The sequence below is a fragment of the Pan paniscus genome, chromosome 8, assembly GCF_029289425.2.
Source record: "Pan paniscus chromosome 8, NHGRI_mPanPan1-v2.0_pri, whole genome shotgun sequence".
Classification (NCBI taxonomy): domain Eukaryota; kingdom Metazoa; phylum Chordata; class Mammalia; order Primates; family Hominidae; genus Pan; species Pan paniscus.
This window is the reverse complement of record NC_073257.2, coordinates 38,692,565-38,709,506: the sequence shown is the minus strand read 5'-3', so window position 1 is coordinate 38,709,506 and position 16,942 is coordinate 38,692,565. Positions and strand designations below refer to the sequence as shown.

General features: G+C 38.1%; 1 protein-coding gene across 14 annotated transcripts in view; it reads right to left on the bottom strand.

The window, feature by feature from the left end:
* MYO3A (myosin IIIA) overlaps positions 1-16,942 on the bottom strand; it is a 285,436-nt gene that overhangs the window by 202,361 nt on the left and 66,133 nt on the right. The window lies entirely within an intron of this gene.

Below are 16,942 nucleotides of genomic sequence, written 5' to 3'. Positions count from 1 at the left end.
TCAAATTAACTATATCTATTTAAACCAACATCATTAACAGAACGAGTTCTCTTCCTTTAGAGAGATTACAGACTGAAGAGCTACAGTAAAGAGGTATAATCAAATATTTCAGTCATGTCATTCCATTAATTCCACCTTGTTAGATACACTCATAACTGACCTTCAAGAGAATTAGGAGTACAGTTTCTTTTCTCCATTTTCACACTCCTGCTCCTCACACAAGGGGTCCTGGTTATCTGACTGTACAGAGCTCCTACCCTTCACCTTGCTCTGGACTTGATGGGTTAAACCCAAATCATGGGCTTTTACTACCTGATTTCCCTGCTTTGAAAAGTGCCTCCCCAAAGTCACATTAATTTTAGGCTTTGGTTGCTTATCTTAAAAGCCAAGTAGAGGAAAGGTACTAAAGGAGATTTAAAATGGAAATATATTTTATTTCTCCAAGATGGCATTTGACTTTTACCATGAAATTCAAAGGCCATATGCAACCAAATGGGTGTTTCAGTATTGGAAATATACTTAGACAGAAGAGTGAGGAGTGTAACATTAAAAACAGGACACATGCCCAACTATGAACAAGTGACAGAGGAAGGAATTTACTAAATTTCATGTTTTTTGAGTGCTATGCAATGCCTGTTAAACATCAAGATCATTAAACTAACACAAAACTAGCTTCACAGCTAGAAGATAACTTAATGGTCATAAATTCTAACTTGCTCATTTTCAGGTTAGTAAACTTAAGCTGGAAAGAAAAGTCACTCTCCTGAGGACAAATGATATTTTTACTTAGTGTAAATTCCCACAAGAAAAATAGCTAAGATAGAAAAATGCAAAATTCTATTAAAATGATTGATATAAATTACTTTTAAAGGCAACAGGGATCCAAAATATGGGTTCAGGAGCCCTAGGAAGTAAAGAAGATTAGGAAAATCATCTTGTCTAGAGAGTAACTAAAGGAATAAGTCACCAAGATAAACAGTTACATAATCATCTCAAGAGAGAAGCTGCTGATGGGTGGAAAATTCCAGGCAGAATGTTGGTATAATGAGAAGATACGGAAAGGAAAAAGAGGTCAAAAAGGACCAAGGCTGAACAGAAAACAGGCTAATAGAAAGAGCAATCATCTATTAAAAGTCAAAGCCACAGGAACATTATAGAGGTTTAGGTTTATGTTAATGCTTCTTCAGTCGTTTGCTTTGCTAGGGAATTTTCAGGCTATTTTAGTTCTGTCCAACAAGGCTTCCTGGGCTATTCCATGGCTGTACAGCAACTCCATTCCCTATCGCATAAGTGCTATTTCTAGAGATAGAAACATGCAGGCTTTATTCTTGTAGTCAAGAAAACTCTTAGGATCTTAGAAAGACAGCAGAAACATCAAATATGTGTTTTCTATTGTGGTCAAATAGACCAGACAACTTCTGGGAACTCAATTTGCTATAACCCTTGACATCTCAATAGAGCAGAGAGAAAAGCATAGTTTTTGTCATTGTTAATAACAAAATACTGTAGGAATGAGAACTGAAACTATAAAAATATAGAATTTTGTCAACATAAAGGGGTCATAAATTGTATTATACCATCTAACATTATTATTTTGTTGATGAGGTTAAGACACTGTGATAGTTAATTTTATGTGTCAACTTGGGAGGGCCATGGCTATTTTAGGTCATCCAACAATGCTTCCTAGACTGTTCCATGACTGTACAGCCACCCCATTTCCTATTGCATAAGTCAAACAGTATTTGCTAAGACTATATTCTGGATATTTCTGTGAAGGTATTTTTGAAATCAGATTAATATTTTGAAATCAGATTAATATTTAAATTGGTGGATTTTTTTAAAGTTAAATAAGACTTTTATATTGGCATGCAGTAACAAGCAAAAGTTTTGCTCTCCCATTTCTGAAAGTTATATGAAGTTTAAAACCAGTTCTACAGTTGACATTTTTAAAAGACCTAAGACTTCCACATTGGTTAGACAACTCTTCGCTTAAAATAGTTTTTATTTATTTTTTTATTTCAATAACTTTTGATGTACATGTGTTTATTTGTTACATGAATGAATTATATAGTGGTAGATTCTGAGATTTTAGTGCACCCATTACCCTAGTGGCGTATGCTGTACCTAAGAGGTAGTTTTTTTATCCCTAGCCCCACTCCCGCTCACTCTCTTCTGAGTCTCTAAAGTCCATTACATCACACATGTATGTAATACATACTCACAGCTTAGCTCCCACTTATAAGTGATAATATATGGTTTTTGGTTCTCTACTCCTGTGATACTTCACTTAGCATAATGGCCTCCAGCTCCATCCAAGTTGTTACAAAAGACATTATTTTATCCCTTTTAATGGCTGAGTAGTATTCCATGGTGTATACACGCAACATTTTCTTTACACATTCATTAGTTGATGGGCACTTAGGTTGGTCCCACATCTTTGAAATTGTGAATAGTGCTGCTATAAACAAACAAGTACAAGTGTCTTTTTCATATAATGACTTCTTTTCCTTTGGGTAGATATCCAGTAGTGGAATTGCTGGATCAAATGGTAGATCTACTTTTATTAATAGCTCTTTAAAGAATCTCCATACTATTTTCCATAGAGGTTGTACTAATTTACATTTTCACCAGCAGCGTATAAGTATTCCCTTTTCCCCATATCCCTGCCAACATCTATTGTATTCACACTTTTTAGTAATGGCCATTCTTGCAGGATTATGGTAGTATATCTCATTGTGGTTTTAATTTGCATTTCCCTGATGATTAATGATGTTGAACAGTTTTTCATATGTTTGTTGGTCTTCATATATTTTCTTTTGAGAAATGTCTATTCATGTCCTTTGCCCACTTTTTAATGGACTTTTTTTTTATTGGTAATTTGAGTTCCTTGTAGATTCAGGATATTAATCCTTTGTTGGATGCATAGATTCCAAATATTGTCTCCCATTCTTTGGTTTGTCTGTTTATTCCGTTGATTATTTGTTCTGCTGTGCAGAAGATTTTTAGTTAATTAGGTCCCATTTATTTATCTTTGTTTTTGTTGCATTTGCTTTTGGGGTCTTAGTCATGAATTCTTTGCCTAGGCTGATGTCTAGAAAAGTTTCTCCAATGTTGTCTCCTAGAATTTTTAATAGGTTCAGGTGTTATATTTAAGTCTTTGATCCATCGTGAGTTGCTTTTTGTATAAGGTGAGAGATAGAGTTCCAGTTTCATTCTTCTACATGTGGCTTGCCAGTTTTGCCAGCATCATTTATTAAATAGGGTATCTATTTCCTAATTTATGTTTTTGTATGCTTTGTCAAAGATCAGTTGGCTGTACGTATTTGGCTTTATATCTGGGTTCTCTATTCTGTTCCATTGGTCTATGTGCCTACTTTTATACCTGTACCATGCTGTTTTGGTAATTACAGCCTTGTAGTATAATTTGAAGTCCAGTAATGTGATGCCTCCTGATTTGTTTTTGTTTTTGTTCAGTTTTTTTGTATTGTTTTGTTTTTTGCTTAGGATTGCTTTGGCTATTTGGGCTCTTTTGCGTTCCATATTAATTTTAGAATCATTTTTTCTAATTCTGTGAAAAATAATATTGGTATTTTGATGGGAATGGCATTGAATCTGTAGATTGCTTCAGGCAGTATGGTCATTCTCACAATATTGATTCTTCTAATCCATGAGGATGGGATACATTTCCATTTGTTTGTGTCACCTATGATTTCTTTTGGCAGTGTTTTGTAGTTCTCCTTGTAGAGATCTTTCACCTGTTCAGTTAAGTATATTCCTGAGTATTTTTATTTTGTTTGCAGCTATTGTAAAAGGATTGAGTCCTCGATTTGATTCTCAGCTTGGTCGTTTTGGGGTATAGCAGGGCTACTGATTTGTGTATATTGATTTTGTAACCTAAGACTTGACTGAATTAGTTTATCAAATCTAAGAGTTTTTTGGAGGAGTCTTTAGGATTTTCTAGGTATACAATCATATCATTTGCAAACAGCCAGGTTTGACTTCCTCTTTCCCAATTTGGATGTCCTTTATTTCTTCTCTTGCTTAATTGCTCTGTACTTCCAGAACTATGTTGAATAGGGGTGGTGAAAGTGGGCCTACTTGTCTTGTTCCTGTTCAGGGGGAAAGCTTTCAACTTTTCCCCATTCAGTATGATGGTGACTGCGTGTTTGTCATAGACGGTTTTTATTATTTTGAGATAGGTGCCTTCCATGCCTAGTTTGTTGAGAGTTTTTATCATAAAGGGATGATGGATTCTGTTAAATGCTTTTTCTGCATCTATTGAGATGATCATATGGTTTTGAGTTTTAATTCTATTTATGTGACTCATTACAGTTATTGACTTGTATATGTTAAACTATCCCTGCATCCCTGGGATGAAAACCACTTGCTTATGATGAATTATCTTCTTGACATGCTGTTGGATTCAGTTAGCTAGTATTTGGTTGAGGATTTTTGCATCAATGTTCATCAGGGAAATTGGTCTGTAGTTGTGTCCTTTCCAGCTTTTGGTATCAGGGTGATACTAGCTTCATAGAATGATTTAGGGAGGAATCCTTCTTTCTCAGTCTTTTGGAATAGTTTCAGTGGGATTGGCATCCATTCTTCTTTGAATGTCTGATAGAATTCAGTGAATAGGTCTGGTCCTGGACTTTTTTTGTTGACAGTTTTTAAATTACTAGTTCAATCTTGCTGTTTGTTATTGGTTTAAGGTTTCCATTACTTCCTGATTCAATCTAGGAGGGCTGTATGCTTACAGGAATGTGTCCATTTCCTCTACGTTTTCTAGTTTGTTGAAATGATTTTTAAATAATGTAAACTAAGTATATAAATCATAACTTTTTCTTTTTTTTTAAACTTTTTTAGACATGGTCTCACTTCCATCGCCCAGGCTAGAATGCAGTGGTGCAATCACAGCTCACTGCATCCTCAATTTCCTGGGTTCAGGTGATTCTTCCATCTCAGTCTCCCAAGTAGTTGGCACTACAGGCGCACACTACCACACCCGGCTGACTTTTATTTTGTATTTTTAGTAGAGACAGGGTTTCATCATGTTGCCCAGGCTGGTCTTGAACTCCTTGGCTCAAGCGATTCACACACATCTGCCTCCCAAAGTGCTGGCATTACAAGTGTGAGCCACTACCCTGGGCCAGGAATAATCATCTTTAATATGTAAGTAGACCTGTGAGCCAGGGAGGCAGAGGTTGCAGTGAGCCGAAAGATTGCACCACTGCTCTCCAACTTGGGTGACAGAGTGAGATGCTGTCTCAAAAACAAAAACAAAAACAATCCACAAAGTAAACAGAATGCTATATTTGACAATCTTATTTAATTAAATAGTATTTAACAAATATATGCAAAACTCTTCAGTTAGTATATTTCAAAACCATTGTAAATCTCTAGCAAATGGAATATTAAAGTGTGCCCTTCAGCAAGTCATTTTGCTTCTGTAGGCTCTTGTTTTCTCATTGTTTAATTTAGGGGATTGGAATAAATAAGTGATCTTTATTACTTTTGGATTAAAAACTACTTAGTGAATCTTGGCGGGGTGTGGTGGCTCATGCCTGTAATCCCAGCACTTTGGGAGGCCGAGGCAGGTGGATCGCGAGGTCAGGAGTTCGAGACCAGCCTGGCCAATATGGTGAAACCTCGTCTCTACTAAAAAAACAAAAATCAGCTGAGTGTGGTGATGTGTGCCTGTAGTCCCAACTATTTGGGAGGCTGAGGCAGAAGAATCGCTTGAATCCAGGAGGCGGAGGTTGCAGTGAGCCGAAATCACGCGTCTGCGCTCCAGCCTGGGCAACAGAGCAAGACTCCATTAAAAAAAAAAAAACAAAAAAAACAAAAAACTACTTAGTCTATCTCATGGATGCTATATACTTTCACATCAAGAAATTCATATTCAGACATTTTGCATATAACAAGGTTAAAAAATCTTTTGATGTTCCTGTACTTTATACCAAATGATATTTAAGCTTCTTTCTAGATTTAAGATTCAATGAGTCTCTACAGCAACTCAAGGTAACTGGCTCACTCCAACCACCTTTCCAATCAATATTCATGTGATTTCTCTTGGAAGTCCATCCTCTCTCCAGTCTTCCTGGATCTAGATCTTTTCCTTTCTTTAAAACTTAGTTCATATCTTATAATAAAGATAATTATATGGCTTTCTTTAAAGATCTCAACATCACACTGTTTGCTGCATTCTTCTTGGCTTTGGACATATGAACTATGCACCTAGCTCTGTCTGCATCATTCAATCCTGGATGACTATGTACATGTGTACACATGTCCAGTACTGGACCTTAGCTGTACAGAGTATACAGCATACTTCTCATTCATGGTACACTATCATCACTGATACCTTGTCTTATTTTTCCATTTCCTTTTTGCCCCATTTACCTGCTCCATTGTCCTCTCTCCTGCCCACCACAATTTCTATTAACTTAAAGTTCTTCAGAGATTAAAATTTTAGAGCTGCAGACTAAGATATTTTAGTTCTAGTCCAAAACACTTGTTTTACAATGAGAAAGACTGAGAAGCAAAGAAGTCATTCTTAAAAATATAAGTAAAGTCCTCTTGGTTTACCTGAAGTTATCACATCATAGAGAAGCACACTTGGTAGCTCTTATTAAAATTTCTACAGTTGTGTTGAGGTCAGACAAGAGAGGTTAAGGCTTCTGTTTTTGAGTGAACTTGATAGCAACATAAAAACTCCAGAGGTTGCTCTGCACACCCGCACCTGAGGAGTAGGGAGAAGAGACTGTTTCTCCAATGAGAGAGTAGGAGGCAGCAAGCAGTCACAGCTCTTGCCTTTCACTTACCTGTCCCAGTTCCAGTCCCCTTGGGCCTGCTCTCTCATTTGTGAGACTGCTTTTTGTATTTGGCCTTTTTTAAAAAAATTTATTTTATTATTATTATACTTTAAGTTTTAGGGTACATGTGCACAATGTGCAGGTTAGTTACATATGTAGACATGTGCCATGCTGGTGCTGGTGTGCTGCACCCATTAACTCATGATTTAGCATTAGGTATATCTCCTAAAGCTATCCCTCCTCCCTCCCCCACCCCACAACAGTCCCCAGAGTGTGATGTTCCCCTTCCTGTGTCCACGTGTTCTCATTGTTCAATTCCCACCTATGAGTGAGAATATGTGGTGTTTGGTTTTTTGTTCTTGCAATAGTTTACTGAGAATGATGATTTCCAATTTCATCCATGTCCCTAAAAAGGACATGAACTCATCCTTTTTATGGTTGCATAGTATTCCATGGTGTATATGTGCCACATTTTCTTAATCCAGTCTATCATTGTTGGACATTTGGGTTGGTTCCAAGTCTTTGCTATTTTGAATAGTGCCGCAATAAACATACCTGTGCATGTGTCTTTATAGCAGCATGATTTAGAGTCCTTTGGGTATATACCCAGTAATGGGATGGCTGGGTCAAATGGTATTTCTAGTTCTAGATCCCTGAGGAATCGCCACACTGACTTCCACAATGGTTGAACTAGTCTACAGTCCCACCAACAGTGTGAAAGTGTTCCTATTTCTCCACATCCTCTCCAGCACCTGTTGTTTCCTGACTTTTTAATGATCGCCATTCTAACTGGTGTGAGATGGTATCTGATTGTGGTTTTGATTTGCATTTCTCTGATAGCCAGTGATGCTGAGCATTTTTTCATGTGTTTTTTGGCTGCATAAATGTCTTCTTTTGAGAAGTGTCTGTTCATGTCCTTCGCCCACTTTTTGAGGGGGTTGTTTGTTTTTTTCTTGTAAATTTGTTTGAGTTCATTGTAGATTCTGGATATTAGCCCTTTGTCAGATGAGTAGGTTGTGAAAATTTTCTCCCATTTTGTAGGTTGCCTGTTCACTCTGATGGTAGTTTCTTTTGCTGTGCAGAAGCTCTTTAGTTTAATTAGATCCCATTTGTCAATTTTAGCTTTTGTTGCCATTGCTTTTGGTGTTTTAGATATGAAGTCCTTGCCCATGCCTATGTCCTGAATGGTAATGCCTAGGTTTTCTCCTAGGGGTTTTTATGGTTTTAGGTCTAACGTTTAAGTCTTTAATCCATCTTGCATTAATTTTTGTATAAGGTGTAAGGAAGGCATCCAGTTTCAGCTTTCTACATATGACTAGCCAGTTTTCCCAACACCATTTATTAAATAGGGAATCCTTTCCCCATTGCTTGTTTTTCTCAGGTTTGTCAAAGATCAGATAGTTGTAGATATACGGCGTTATTTCTGAGGGCTCTGTTCTGTTCCATTGATCTATATCTGTGTTTTGGTACCAGTACCACGCTGTTTTGGTTACTGTAGCCTTGTAGTACAGTTTGAAGTCAGGTAGCGTGATGCCTCCAGCTTTGTTCTTTTGGCTTAGGATTGACTTAGCGATGCAGGCTCTTTTTTGGTGCCATATGAACTTTAAAGTAGTTTTTTCCAATTCTGTGAAGAAAGTCATTGGTAGCTTGATGGGGATGGCATTGAATCTATAAATTACCTTGGGCAGTATGGCCATTTTCACGATATTGATTCTTCCTACCCATGAGCATGGAATGTTCTTCCATTTGTTTGTATCCTCTTTTATTTCATTGAGCAGTGGTTTGTAGTTCTCCTTGAAGAGGTCCTTCACATCCCTTTTAAGTTGGATTCCTAGGTATTTTATTCTCTTTGAAGCAATTGTGAATGGGAGTTCACTCATGATTTGGCTCTCTGTTTGTCTGTGATTGGTGTATAAGAATGCTTGTGATTTTTGCACATTGATTTTGTATCCTGAGACTTTGCTGAAGTTGCTTATCAGCTTAAGCAGATTTTCGGCTGAGATGATCGGGTTTTCTAGATATAAAATCATGTCATCTGCAAACAGGGACAATTTGACTTCCTCTTTACCTAATTGAATACCCTTTATTTCCTTCTCCTGCCTGATTGCCCTGGCCAGAACTTCCAACACTATGTTGAATAGGAGTGGTGAGAGAGGGCATCCCTGTCTTGTGCCAGTTTTCAAAGGGAATGCTTCCAGTTTTTGCCCATTCAGTATGATATTGGCTGTGGGTTTGTCATAGATAGCTCTTATTATTTTGAGACACATCCCATCAATACCTAATTCATTGAGAGTTTTTAGCATGAAGGGTTGTTGAATTTTGTCAAAGGCCTTTTCTGCATCTATTGAGATAATCATGTGGTTTTTGTCTTTGGTTCTGTTTATATGCTGGATTACGTTTATTGATTTGCGTATATTGAACCAGCCTTGCATCCCAGGGATGAAGCCCACTTGATCATGGTGGATAAGCTTTTTGATGTGCTGCTGGATTCGGTTTGCCAGTATTTTATTGAGGATTTTTGCATCAATGTTCATCAAGGATATTGGTCTAAAATTCTCTTTTTTGGTTGTGTCTCTGTCTGGCTTTGGTATCAGGATGATGCTGGCCTCATAAAATGAGTTAGGGAGGATTCCCTCTTTTTCTATTGATTGGAATAGTTTCAGAAGGAATGGTATCAGTTCCTCCTTGTACCTCTGGTAGAATTCGGCTGTGAATCCATCTGGTCCTGGACTCTTTTTGGTTGGTAAGCTATTGATTATTGCCACAATTTCAGAGCCTGTTATTGGTCTATTCAGAGATTCAACTTCTTCCTGGTTTAGTCTCGGGAGGGTGTATGTGTCCAGGAATTTATCCATTTCTTCTAGATTTTCTAGTTTATTTGCGTAGAGGTGTTTGTACTATTCTCTGATGGTAGTTTGTATTTCTGTGGGATTGGTGGTGATATCCCCTTCATCATTTTTTATTGCATCTATTTGATTCTTCTGTATTTTCTTCTTTATTAGTCTTGCTAGTGGTCTATCGATTTTGTTGATCCTTTCAAAAAACCAGCTCCTGGATTCATTAGTTTTTTGAAGGGTTTTTTGTGTCTCTATTTCCTTCAGTTCTGCTCTGATTTTAGTTATTTCTTGCCTTCTGCTAGCTTTTGAATGTGTTTGCTCTTGCTTTTCTAGTTCTTTTAATTGTGATGTTAGGGTGTCAATTTTGGATCTTTCTGCTTTCTCTTGTGGGCATTTAGTGCTACAAATTTCCCTCTACACACTGCTTTGAATTTGTCCCAGAGATTCTGGTATGTTGTGTCTTTGTTCTCGTTGGTTTCAAAGAACATCTTTATTTCTGCCTTCATTTCGTTATGTACCCAGTAGCTAGTTGGGGCATCTAGTCCTTACAACTAAAAGATCGTTGACTGAAACCTACAGCAGTTTCTATAATGTTAAATAGCTTAATTTGACTTTGAAAAATAGTCAGTTTTGGAACTCCTGAGCCCACAGGTTCTGCTTGAATCATAAAGCTCTAAAATAAAGAGTCCACTTATTCATGGTTCAACTTTACATAATAATTATAAAGACCTTGCCTTTCAAATAAGGTAAAAGTCGCCTCCTCAAAGTACAAAAATGTATTCTGGATGAGTAATATATTAATGTTTTATATAGTTATGAGCATTCGAAAACTCTGCCAGCTTTTAAAATGGTTTTCCCCCTAGTTTCTTTTTCAGTGTATTATTTCACTCTATAAAGCACTAGCTCTCAAATTTTCAAGATTCATAACATTCAACTAATATGTATTACATATATACATATATATACACATATACACATAATTTCAACCTTAGAGAAAAGTTGGCAAGAAAACTACAAAGTACTTTTTTTCCTGAACCATCTGAGAGTAAGGTGGGCTACATAATGCCCCTTCACTCCTATATATTTGTTTGTAATTGCCACAAACAAGGATATTCCCCTTACACAACCTTCAAAATCAGGAATTTTAATGCTGATACACTTCTATCATCTACTCTACAGAGCCCATTCAAATTTCATCAACTGTCCTAAATATGTCCTTTAAAACAAAATGATCTAATCCGGGATTATGTGGTGCTTTTAGTTGTCAAGTTTCTAATCTCCTTCAATCTGGAGGAGTTCCTCAATCTTTTCTTGAATTTCATGAACTTAACATTTTTTTTTAAGATTTCAGGCCAGTTGTTCTAGACTGTTCCTGAATTTGGGTTTGTTGTATATTCCCTCACGATTTTATTTTTGGCAGGAACATCACAGAAGTGATGCTGAGGTCTTCTCATTGCATCCTCTCAGGTGCTGTGTGGTTTGCATTCATCTCATTACTAGTTATGTTTGCTTTGAGCACTTGATTAATGGTTGTGTCTGCCAGTCTTCTCCCCTGTAATCTTTCCCTCTTTCTTTTGTAATTAATTAGTATTTTGTGGAGAGATATTTCAAAACAATTAAGCTACCCTATTTCTAATCAAAACTTAACTCACTAGTTTTAGCAGCCATTGAAATTTTTGGATGTATTAATTATTACATAGATGGTTACCAAATGATGAATTTTAAAATTACACAATTTCTTCTATCTTTACTCATCAGCATTCTTCTGTAAGGAAAAGCTTTTGCTTCTCCCCATTCATTTAATTATGTATGTATTTATGGCAGTATGGATTAATGGAATTTTTATTGCATTCAGTGAATTACTATCTTTACCAGCAATATTAGTATTTTGGTGCTCAAGCTGTCCCAGATCTAGAGAGTAAGAATTGCTTCAAGTTGGCTTCTGTGTGCTTCTGACATGTCTCCATCATTATTTGAGTATTTCCTTATTTGGAGGGCACAGTAAGTTCCAGGGTCATCTCATGGAGCCCTAAAATCAGCCTTTCTCCAAGAATCCTTGATTCCTTTTAGTTGAGAATTACATTTAAAAACCAAAAGCTAGGTGCTAGATGTGCTCTCTTAATACCCTGTTAGTGGAATTAGCTAGGTAATATGTACACACACACTCACATGCATTCACATTATATTTATTTTTGTATGTTTATATATATTAATATAAACAGATATTAAATATATATAAAATAGTGAGTTCACATTGATACCTCCAATTCCAACCCAACATCACTATAATTCTTTTCTGTAACAGTAAGAAACCTGCCGCCTGTTGTCCTCAGTATATCTCCTGATTGTATCAGGCCTCCTTTAGGTAACCAGTCTCTTCTCTCCACCCTGATCCCTATGCAGATACCTTTCTCATCTACAGGAAGTTCGTTCCCATACAGGATCATCCCCATCACCCTACATGGATGTGCTTCTCATCCCACTTGGGGACCCAACACTCCCTGCCAGCAGATACCTTCCTTACCCCTCTCAGGCTCCAAACTGCCTACTGAGCTGCACCTGGACTCCCATGCTTGCTTGTCCCACCCAATGGCTTTTGTTGTAAATTATTCATAAAGAAAGGAAGGATTGAAGGGCACTCCATAATTTTTAAGTTCGGGTGTACTGCCTCACTTGGTGCTAAAAAGTGGGTTATTAATAAACAAATCACAACTTCTCTTTGACCTACATTATGCATTGGGGATTTGGTCTAAAATGGGGCATGTGGGTAATAAGAGATTTAAAACCATAAAATATTCTGTCATAAGAATGAGGTCTAAATAAATCACAAAAAGTACATTCTGTACTTTTGTATTGAAATGTTAAGTATCCTATTAGAAATGAAGTTCCCCAGAGAGAAATCCGCAGAAATAAGAACTAAGGGCTGTCCTTTAAATTTAGTCTCTTTCATTTTCTATTCAAGATAAGGATTGTTTTTTTCAGACATTAGTTCACTTGCCTGAAGGGATCTATCTCCTGGGAAGTCATATTATTGATTGACTGATGATATACCAGTAATGGCTAATACATTTCATTAATAATATTTATAACCTCACTTGTCATTTTGCTCTCTGAGGTATCTGGTGATTTTTTGTAAAAGTATACCCCACTTAATAAAAAACTAAAAGGTTTTCTTAAAGGCCGTATTCATAATGAGCATTAGCAAACTGAATCTTACTTTTAGTGTAATTAGGTAGCTTCATATTTAAAGTAATACTGAATTTATTCTAGCAGAGGGTTACTGTTTTCTTTTTTGGAAACATAAAGAGGCACTTCTTTTGGAAACTCAGATTTTCATTATTTAGCAACTATTTATTAAGCACCTACTATGTGTACAGCACTGAGCTATAGGCTAAGTAGGAATATTATCTCATAATAATGGTAACAGTTTAGATTTTCTGAATTATGAAGTATCAGCAATTATACTAAGTAGTTTGCCTCTGGCATCCCATTTATTCTTCACAGCAACCAATCTTAGGAGGCAGAGACTTTTTCACACTTGTAGATGTGCAGGTTGATGCCCTTGCAGATTCTGTGTGACTTTCTCATTGTCACATAATTATATGGCAAGTCTTCCCTCTCCTTCATTCATTCATTAAGTACTTTCAAAATGTTAGCACTGTACCTGGTTCTAGGGACAAAGTGACAAAGTGATAGACCAGAGAAATCTACAGCTTAGCAGAGAAAGTACTCAAATAAAATATGATTACAATGAAGTCTGACAACTGGTTGGCTAAATGAAGTACAGGGCATTGGGGAAAACTTGGGCAAGCAGAAGTTAGCTGGGTGCTGTTAGATATGAATTCTAAATTTCTTTTCAAAGAATCAATATGTCAGTATGTTCAATTCTTTGCCTTCTACTTTTAAACTTAACTTCCTCATAAAGCAACCTTTTTCAATTACCTCCTCCACCCTGACTCATTTCAATCACCTGCTCCACCCTGTCTCATTCTGATTACCTGCTCCACCCTGACTTATTCCGATTACCTGGTCCACCCTGACTCATTCCGATTACCTGGTCCACCCTGACTCATTCCGATTACCTGGTCCACCCTGACTCATTCTGATTACCTGCTCGGTCATAACCATTTTTCCTGCCAAACCACTTACCCCATCACTCTCTTTAATTTAGCCAATCAGAATTAGTTTAGCCTGTGCGGTCTAACCCTAGCCAATAGGGGAACGACACAGCAGCAGGGGCCACATGCATCAGTGATAAGAACCCCTTCCCCTCCCTTGTGCAGGTGTGTGCTCAACATTGCTCCATCTGTAGGGGTGCATCCTTCTATAGAAGTAACTTGCCTTGCTGAGAATTAAAAAGAAAATTTTATATTCGAATTATATTCGAGTGCTATTTCTTTTGTGGTACTGAAACTTTATATATAACAGTGCAGAGGAGAGGGAAGGTTTCTATGCAGGGAAAGTATTATGTTTGTAACTGGTCAAAATTCAGAATCTACTCTTAGATACACAGAGAAATTGCAATTTCTTCATTTTGACTATAACTATTATGGCTTTTCCCCAAGCTCATGCCCACTGGCTGGAAGAAAAATAAAGCTCAGTTAAATTCAATAAATTCATAAGTCCTTTTAGATAGGGTTCAGTCTCTCTTGGATAAAAGTGTTTTCTCCATTTCTCAGATGGCATTCCTCCTCAGAAAGGGTCTCACTCTGCCACCCAGGCTAGAATGCAGTGGTGCAATCACAGCTCACTGCAGCCTCGAACTCCTGGGCCCAGGCAATCCTCCCACCTCAGCCTCCTGAATAGCTGGGGTTACAGGTACATGTGACCAAGCTTGACTAATTTTTTAAAATAAGTTTTTGTAGAGACAGGGTCTTGCTATATTGCCCAGTCTGGCCTCTAACTCCTGGGCTCAAGTAATCCTCCTGCCTCATCCTTTCAAAGTGCTGGGATTATAGGCATGAACCACCATGCCTGCCCCTCCTCCTTCTTTTAAGACCTTGTGTCAGGGAGAAAAGAGAGGGTCCTTGGGCATGGTGGCTCTCTAGTTTAAGGGGCTATATGCTTTTGTCTGCCTAGCCGCTAGGTGCCCTACTGGGCTCCCAGGCCATAGTCTGCCTCCAGGGAGCTTGTGGTCTGTTCCTCTCATGCAGAGAGCGCTTCCTGTGGCTCCTCCTGCAGATTAAGTCTATTTGCTCCAGTTAGAGCTGAGAACACTCTGAGTTCTGGCTGACTCCCATTTAGACACAGCAGAGCTGGCCCAGGGGATCTGCCCAGTGCCTCACTGTACACCCCCCCTTATCTTCTGAAAAACCCCTTCTAGAAACTTTCCAGCCAGATTATCAATTACTTTCAGGTTTCTGGAAAACTAAAGCTAAGGGTTTGGAAAAGCTAACTTGAGTCTTTCCACTATCTGATCATTCTGCCCCTCCAGGTTAGCAATGATGTGGCTCACCGCAGACAGGAATGCCGCAGATTCTGAGTGGCTTCCTCAGGAATGTCGAGTGAGAGTGGTAGGAAGTGTGAGGGTGACATCATTTGGTTCTGTGTCCCCACCCAAATGTCATATCAAATTGTAATTTGGGGGAGGGACCTGGTGGGAGGTGATTGGTTCATGGGGGCAGATTTCCCCTTGCTGTTCTCGTGATAGTGAGTTCTCACGAGATGTGCTTGTTTAAAAGTGTGTAGCCCTTCCCCCATCACTCTCTCTCTCCAGCCACCATAGTAAGATGTGCCAGCTTTGCCTTTGCCCTCCTGCCATGATTGTAAGTTTCCTGAAGCCTCCCCAGCCATGCCTCATGCACAGCCTGTGGAACTGTGAGTCAATCAAATCTCTTTTCTTTATAAGTTGCCCAGTCTCAGGTAGTTCTTTATAGCAGTGTGAGAACGGGCTAATACAGAAGGTAAGAGCTCCTTCCTGCCCTCATTATGTTTTTAAAAGCTCATCTCCTACACTCCAGCCTGGGTGACAGAGGGAAACTCTGTTTCAAAAAAAAAAAGCTCATCTCACTGCCCTGCTTCACCCTGTTTGATCTTTCCACAATGATCCCGTCTTATAAAAAAAAACCCTGTGGTGTATCCCTGAAAACTTCTCTCCATATGCTAAAGAGAAGGTAAGCAATTTAGACAGATTTTCCTCAGGAGATAGGCTTTCCTCAGGAGATAGCCTTGCTATAAATTCCTATTTTTGAATGCTAAAAACTGAATGTTACCTCAATCATTTTTTTTGCAATTTGCATTTCTTCTAGAATAAATGTTCATATTTTCCCACTGCCAAACAGAGTGATGCCTCAGGCACACTGGGGTGAAGATCATGTTATCAGGCAGGAAAAAAAGAAAAAGCACGTCAATAAATTTCGAAGTATTTTCCAAGTTACAAGTGTAAGAGCTCTGACTGGGAAAGATTATGGCACATTTAAGGTGGTGAAAGATGTGGACCTGGCTAATAGGTAATAGGAAGAGAGGGTACCTGATTAGCACCAAGAGATATAAAGAAGTTATTACTCATTAGTTGCTTACTCTGTTCCAGCACGGAGGATCATAAGGAAAAGCCTTCCCCAAGGGATGGAGATACTGAACAAGGTAGTGGCAGGATCAGATGTGTTTTTTGAAAGGATCCCCCTGGCTGCAGTGTGGAGAAAGGACTGGAAGGAAAGGAAGGAGATTAGGATGCAGGGAGTTCAGTAAAGTATAACTGCAGGAGCCCAGGCAAGAGATGAGGGCTAGAACTAGGGCAGGAGCAGTAAAGATGGAATTTGGTGATATCTAACAGAGAGGCAAGTTTTGTGTCTAAGTTGTATAACTGGGAGGTGAAAACAAGGGAAGACTCGAGGATGAGCTTAAGATTTTCGTTTTGAGCAATGAGTAGATGTGGGCGACTTTCTAAGACAAGAAACTCTTTATATGTAGCAGATTTCTAGACAGATGAGGTGGTGCAGCTCCATTTTGGACATTCTGAGTATGAGGTGCCTGACAGCTATCTAAGATCTTCAGTACCCAATAATGAGCTGATAGTATAATTATGAAGTGACAGATTCAAATAAAATTGATTCTAAAACCCTTTACTCCCAGCTGTAGCTTTCTCTGAAAATTTCATTTAAAAATAAAATGAGGACATTGATTTTCAGTTTGATTCTGCAGGTTGTGGTTTACCACATCTTGTTCTTTCTGCCCTCAAGAATTTTCAGTATAAATGTACACCCCTACCATCCTCAGGTTTTAATTCATACAACAACCTACTAATCACCATAGGCAAACTGAATCCATGTCCTCTTACTGTGGAGAATAGAAATA